Genomic DNA, 8,468 nt, shown 5'->3' with positions numbered 1-8,468 from the left:
TTTATCGGTACTAAGCATTAAAGTTGGATAAGTTGTTTTGATTTGATTTATTTGACAACTAATTCACCCCCATGCACTCTCAGTTTTCTCCGTGACCTAACAATTGGTATCAGAGCCTAGTCCTCTTTTTGCAGAAGTTTAATAGCTTGAGGAGATCCCATGTCTTCTAACTATTTCAGGAAGGACAGTCCTAAACTTGATGGAACCAACTATGGGATATGGAAGATCAGGATGGAGACACATCTGAATTGCATTGGAAAGGATATCTGGGAAGCTACAAAGAATGGCTATACTACTCCTACTCAAAGTCAGCCTAATCCACCAAATCTAACTAAAGATGAAGAAAATGATTGCAAGGCAAGAGAAGCACTATTGAGCGCATTATCAGATAGATCTACTGCTAAAGCTATTTGGGACCATCTGGAAACATTGAATGAAGGAGATTCCACTGTCAAAATTGTAAAACTTGAAAGCTTCCGGGTCAGGTATGAAAATCTGAAAATGGAAGAAGATGAAAGAATTTATGCTTTTATGGAAAGAGGTAATGAAATTGTTTTAGGTATTAAATGTTGTGGAGGAACCTTAAGTGAAGATGAAATTACTTTAAAAGTTTTAAGAGGATTTCCACCTGCATACAAAATGAAAGTTACTGCTATAAATGAACTAAGAACAATGCCTAATACATCAATAACTAGGGACACATTGATTGGAAAACTTTCAGCCTTTGAAATTGAGGAATTTGGTCCTATTACTACTATAAAGATAGATTTAGCTTTTAAGGCATCAACATCATCTGCATCATCATTTGATAAATCTAATTGGAAAGCCTTTTATGCAAGAGAACTTGAAGAAAGTAGGAGAGAAAATGAAGAACTTGAAGAACTTGAAGCACTATTTGCAAGAAAAATGCCTAAAGGTCTAGTTGGAAGTAAGTATGAAGGGAAAGCACCCTTTAAATGTTTTAATTGTAATAAGATTGGTCATATGGCTTCAAGATGCCCTAATAGACATGCAAGATTGAAAGACGAAGCTAGAAGAACATACAAATCTAACCCTGAATATTAGAGATACAGATTTAAGAAGAATAAAGACAAATCTTGTTATCTTGCTGATGGAGTCACTAATGATTTTGATGAGGATCTGACAAACAATGGATGGGTCTTTATTGCTATAACAGAAGATCAACTAGCACCTACTATTCAATTGGTAGAGCAGGCTCTGGCAGCTAAAATTGAAGTTAAGGCTGAATGGATCAATGATTCAGGATGTTCACATCATATGACTAGTGATAAAAGTAAATTCTCGAGTTTTCAGGAATATAATGGAGGTCTAGTAAGATTTGGAGATGATAAAGCTTGTTTGATCAAAGGAAAAGGTACAATATCTCTTGATGGTAAGCACAATACTGATAACGTTTACTATGTTGAAGGTTTAAAGCACAACCTTTTGAGTGTTGGTCAATTAGTTGAAAAAGGATTTCAGTTACAATTCAAGAATGGGAAATGCAAAATTATGAAACTGGTTTGGAAATTGCAACCGGTAGTCAAACTAGAGGTAATATCTTTCATTTGAACAACAATGAAAAGGCATGCTTGATTGCACATATTGATGAGAGTTGGCTATGGCATAAGAGACTCTCTCATGTAAATTTTAATTGTATTGTGAAAATTAGTACAACCAAGGCAGTAAGAGACTTACCTAAGATTGTCAAACCCCACAATCCAGTATTTAAGGAATGTCAATTTGGAAAACAAGTAAGAGCATCTTTTAAAAGTATTCCAGAAAAATCCAATAATGCTCTTGACTTAATTCATACTGATCTATGTGGTCCATCTAGAACTAAAAGCTTACAAGGTGATAGATATTTCATGCTAATCATTGATGACTATTCTAGAATATGTTGGGTTACTTTTCTTAGAGAAAAATCAGAAACACTTGGGAAATTCAAACTGATCAAGGAAATGGTCGAAAATGAAACCGATAAGAAAATCAAATGTCTGAGATCAGATCAAGGAGGTGAATTCACATCTAAGGAATTTAATGCATTCTGTGAAGTGAATGGAATCAGAAGATAGCTATCAACACCCCGAACACCACAGTAGAATGGAGTTGTAGAAAGGAAAAATAGAATCTTCTTGGATGCAGCAAGAAGTATGTTATCTAACAAAAATTTACCACATGTAAATTTTAGAGAGGTACTAAGCACAATAGTCGACACATTCAACAAAGTTCACATCAAAGGTGAAACCGGTAAGACCCCTCATGAACTATGGTTTGGTATTACTCCTACTCTTAAATATTTCAAAATTTTTGGAAGTAAATGCTATATTAGAAGAGATGAGTATATTGGAAAATTTGATCCTAGAAGTGATGAGGGAATATTTCTTGGTTATTCATCTAAGAGCAAGGCATATAGATGCTTTAACAAAAGATTGCAGAAAATTGTTGAAAGTACAAATATGAAGATTGATGAACAGTTTAGAGGAACTTCAAGGTACATATATTCTGAACCCGTAACAGAGATACTGACAAATGAGCCTACACTGAACACACTAGTATCATCTAAAAATTCTGTTGTAACTGAAGAATAATAGCAAACAAAGACACCCCGGTATGTAAGATTGAACCACTCTGAAGATCAGATAACTGGGAACAAATATCAAGGAGTTATGACAAGAAGAAGACTAGGAAATGAAGAGGTATGTCTTATTTCTCAAATTGAACCAACATCAATTAATGAGGCATATGAAGATAAACGTGCTGAATTAAAGCTATGGAAGAAGAATTAGAACAAATTGAGAAAAACAACACATGGACATTAGTTCCTTGGCCTAAAGACAAAAATGTAATTGGATCTAAATGGGTATTCAGAAACAAACTAAATGTAGATGGTAAGGTAATCAGAAATAAAGCAAGACTAGTGTGTAAGGGATATTCACAGAAAGAAGGAATTGATTATAATGAAACCTTTGCACCGGTAGCTAGAATTGAGGCAGTTAGATTATTCTTGGCTTTTGTAGCACACAAGAACTACAAAGTACATCAAATGGATGTCGAATGTGCATTTCTGAATGGAGATCTTGAAGAAGAAGTTTACATTAAACAACCTGATGGATTTTCTTTGACAGATAACAAAGATATGGTTTGCAAGTTAAGAAAAGCTTTGTATGGGTTGAAGCAAGCTCCAAGAGCTTGGTATGCTAGATTGGATAAATATCTCTTCAAGATTGGTTTATCTAAAGGTAATGCTGACAATAACTTATACTATAAAGTGACTAATGATGACATCTTGGTTATAGAATTTTTTGTTGATGATATAATCTTTGGAGGAGAAGATGGATTATGTAAAGAATTTTCTATTGAAATGCAACAAGAATTTGAAATGTCTATGATTGGAGAAGTAAAATTCTTTTTAGGATTGCAGATTTTAAAAACTAATAAAGGTATATTCTTAAGCCAATCCAAGTACTTGAAGGAGTTATTAAAGAAATTTGGCATAGAGAACTCTAAATCGGTAAGCACACCTATGAATACAAATGACAAATTATCACTAAGGGATGAATCAACACCTATTAATCTGACTAAGCACAAATCTATGATAGGAGGGCTACTGTATTTGACACAAACAAGACCTGATATCATGAATGCAGTATGTATTATTTCAAGATTTCAGAGTAATCCTAAAGAAAATCATGAATCAACAGTAAAAAGGGTTTTCCGGTACTTACAAGGCACTACAAATCTTGGTTTATGGTATCCTAGAGATGAAAACTTTGAATTATGTGCATACACAGATGCAAATTGGGCAGGAGATATAGATGACAGAAAAAGAACCATCGATGGAGCATTTTTCCTTGGTAGCAGATTAATTTCTTGGTTGAGTAAGAAACAAAGTTGCACATCTTTATTAACAACATAATAGGAATATGTTGCAGTAGCAACTAACTGTACACAAGTATTATGGCTTAAACAAATGTTGAAAGACATAAAGGTAAACTGCAAGGAACCTATAACTATCTATTTTGATAATAAAATAACAATTGATATATCTAAGAATCCAGTACTACATTCTAAAACTAAACATGTTTCTATCAAATTAAACTTTCTGAAAGAGAATGTTGAAGCAAAATAAGTAAAACTGGTTTATGTGAATACTAAAGAGCAGATTGCAGATATTTTCACCAAGCCTTTGCCTAAGGAGACTTTTCAATATCTAAGAGATCAGCTTGGGGTCATACCCCAACCGATCGAGACTTAGACAGTTGATGTTTATCATCAACCAACAAAACTAATAGAGAACTCTTTTACTTAGGGTTTGATGAGGAAAGCTACTTCTCAGGGGGAGTAGTTGGTATACTGAATAAGTTGGTATTTTGTATTTGAACCTGGTTTTTGTATTGCTTTGGCATTTGATGTCAAAGGGGGAGAGATATCTATGGAAAAACACATGTTACTCCTAGGGGGAGAACTTGTTATTTTGAGAGACTGATTACTCTTTGCATTTGAATTTTGTTATGATCTCTTTTTGGGAGATTGTTGCTTTTTGGTATTTGGCATTTCTTTTCTGGCACTTTGATGGTTTTTCCATCTTGTGTTGCCATCAATGCCAAAGGGGGAGATTTTTGGTATTTTGGATATGTTGATATGGTTTTTTCATTGATGTCAACACCTATTAACACTTATCAACTTTGGTTAACACTTGGAGAATTGACAATGTTCACCGGCAAGCAAGTGACTTTATGCACAGTCAGCGGTATCTAGTGCACCGGCAGGATATATTGTTCACCAGCACTTGGAACGACATGGAAAACACCTGGTTTTGTCAAAGACATTGTTTGGGCACTTTGTCTTGGAAATTTGATCGTTGGTATATTTGAGTTTGCATATTTGCTGTTATCGGCAAATAGGTCCAGAATAAGCACTGGTAGGTTTATCTATTACAAATCAGCATGGAACACTTTGGAGATGATTTATTATTGTTGTAAATGCATTAAGCCGACATGTTGTATTGGTTATTGCATCGGTTATTGTTTTATTTGTAAATTGATTTTATTGTAATATCTTTTAAAGAGACGACCTACTAAAATTGGTCTTAGGTTATGGTATAAATGTAAGATCTTATGTGTAAGATCATGATGTGAATGTGAGAAGAATTGTAAATCGGTATATGCGAAAATAATAAGAACTATAAATGCAAACATCTCTTCAAGGGTGGAGCGAGGGTTTTGTGAAGGCATATCAGAACTACACCAGTACTGAATCCAACATAGAAAGATGCTATTTGGAGTAGTACATCTTTATTGGATTTAACCATCCAATTGTAGTCAGTGTGACTCCCATTTGTGATTGAGCAGTGAGCTCTAGGTGCTTGGCCTTTCTGCATGTGCAGACCCCATTTGTATACACATACTATGTGCAGTAGTACCATTTGATTGTGGGTAAGGTTTCCAACCGTGGTTTTTCCCCTTACAAGGTTTCCACATACAAATATTGGTGTTATGTGTTGTGGATGTCTTTGTCTTTCTGTTTCATGCATTAATCTTTACCAATACTGCAATTAACTAATAAACTGTTTACCGGCATTAAGTTTTTGTTTACTGGTACTAAGCAATGAGGTTGGATAAGTTGTTTTGATTTGATTTATTTGACAACTGAATCACCTCTCCCGGCCCCCTCTTAGCTGTCACCAGGACCTAACAATATGTGCCTATCTATACATGCATACATACATATTTGACTATGTACACACACACACACACACAATTTGAAAGAAAATACATTTCTCATAGATTTTTTTTAAATATAAAAAATCACTTGATGAAAAATTAAGGACAATGTAAACTCAAACTAACATAAATTTTGGTTAAGAGAAAAAAATCCTTGTGACTTTTTTTATATAATCTAAAAAATTTGGTAGAAGAATAAGAAATAGTACATAGATACTATTTTTAAATTAAAATTCTCACTTGTCTTCGGACATGTATTGTTGTGGTTAAAACACTTTGTTGGTGAAGTGGCCACCAAGGTTCAAATCCCTATTGGGTCACTATGCTCGTAGGCCTTCTACCTTCATTGGGCCATTGAGCTTGCACATTTGATTGAGTGAAGTGTTGGGATGAGGTCCCCCATTTGTGCCCTCACTGGTTCATAGATCTAGGTCAAAAGTATTTCACGTGGAGCTAGAGGGCATGTCATGCCAACATCACCGATCACATTAGAAAGTTTACCAGACATAGTTTAAATTAAAATCCGTGCAAACACTACTGTTGGTTGTCCCCCCATCTTCTTGTGGTGAAAAAACTAAATCTTGAATCATACCTCCAACCTTCTTTTCAAACCTAGCATCACTAGTTCCAGTAAATTTGGTCAATGCTTTTGGAGCCTACATTGGCTAATGTTTCTTGGTATATTATCTATCAAGGTGTTCCTTTAGGTGGTTGCTTCATTCATATGGCATTCCCAATCCCTATTGTCCATTTTGTGGATAGATGGAATCCTTCAAGCAACTCCTTTATTTTTTCCCCAAAGCTCCAAATGCTTGAAATTGGATTCATGATTTCTTCAAGCCTTTCAATTGACTTCCTTTAATGAAAATATTCTCTCACCATCTAGAATACAATTGATGATTATATCCCCCAAGATGTTTGGGCCAATCCTAATGACAAGGGCCCTCCTTCTATGTTTACATTAGCTATTTAGACCTTGTTAGACAAATTAAGCTTGCTTTTATTTTTACTTTCTTATATTGTTAATATTGACACATAATTTTTTGATATTAGCATCAATTTGAGATTAATACAAGCTTTGTGAGCATAACAGTGAGTCTAATACCAACTCCTTTTGAGAAACCACATTAGAACCCATATATGGAAGACCAAGAGTCACAACATAGAAATCCACTTATCTATAAACTAACTTCATCTTAGAAGCCAATTATGGAAGACCAAGTGTTACAATATAGAATTCCATATCAAATGTCCCCTTGTGACTCAAGTCAGATCTCCACAGTGAAAAATCAATGCTTCAACTAATTAAGCTCAACCTCTTGAACCTTAAGCTTGCTCACATTATTTGTTTGCCTTTTTAATAAAATTGATCACACCAGATTTTATGGAGAAATTTTTAAATGTGATGATGTTTCTTTGTTAAGAATTATTAATTTAAAAAACATCTAATTAAGTTTTAGCTGTTTAAGTAGAGTGGGATGTTGACCTTTAATCTTCCACATCACGGATGACCATATTCCACATCTCCCGTGACCTTTCGATAAGGCCTTCTAATGTTTGGTTTGACGACTAACTTATCAGATTGTCAACCAGAATACAAACTCTTAGAAAGCTACAACAGCCAGCGTTTGTGTATGTCATTTTTTACTAGTTGTTTATTTTCAAAGAAAGAAAGTTTGAAATCTGTACTTGCCTACCAACTTAAATAACATGAGATAAACTGCAGCTATCGATTCTTTAATGTACACATTCACTTAAAATGCTATTGTGTCAAGCTCAGTTTTAACTTCATTGCCGATAAAAGTAGCAATTGGATAAATTTCCAAGTAAGTTCAGCAATTTCTCATGGCATCCGCAAGAATTTTTAAAAAACTTAGGAGACGAGGAAAGTTATATTGATTAGACTGTACTTAATTGCATTATTCCCATTAGGTCAGATGACGAATGCAACAAAAGCGACCATACTTGGAGCCTATCTATAAATTTTCTTGAAAACTTCCTCAATTATCAACATATAGGAAGAGTCAAGGACGACTTTGATTTCAGATCTAGACCTGTATTTAGATCGATTAGTGGGTATGGAGAATCTGACTCTTTGCATTTCTTACCTACACTGTCCAGCAGCCGCGCACAATTTGGGTCAGTAAATTCTTTGAATCTTTTAATTCAAACATATATTTTTAAGTTGATTGGAGGAAGATGTATTGGCAAATTTTAACCATTATAATATTTTCATCCCCTCTGACACTTTACGCTTGGTCTTTGTATGCTTGGTCTTTGCAGTATACCCATTTCCTTTTATGACGGCAGATGCCGCACATATTGCTGCAAGAACATATGATTACAATGTGGTTGGAGGAGGCACAGCATGGTGTCCTCACTTTCCCACTCCAAACAAACAGGATTCAAAGTATCATGTGGTATACAGGCAGTTTACGCAGCATGCTTTATATGATAACCTCAAATATACTTTGCAATCGTCCCAAAAATGAAAAGCTAATACTTATTCTCATTTTAGAAGGGCAGGGCAGTTTCATCGTGGTCAAAAAAACACCCGAGGTCATTCTTTTCATTCAAATGGTCTTACATCCCGATGAAGATGGAGAAAACTAAGAATGATCATTAAAATAGACATTATTAAAGTATTGAGAAAATCTAAATTCAGTAACAGTTGGTATCATTGGGCCCACTGTTGTTACACTACTCCCATTCTCTTGGTGTTACTGGTGAATAATTTCCTTT

This window comes from Cryptomeria japonica, chromosome 7 (assembly GCF_030272615.1).
Source record: "Cryptomeria japonica chromosome 7, Sugi_1.0, whole genome shotgun sequence".
Taxonomy (NCBI): domain Eukaryota; kingdom Viridiplantae; phylum Streptophyta; class Pinopsida; order Cupressales; family Cupressaceae; genus Cryptomeria; species Cryptomeria japonica.
This window is presented reverse-complemented; position numbering follows the sequence as displayed.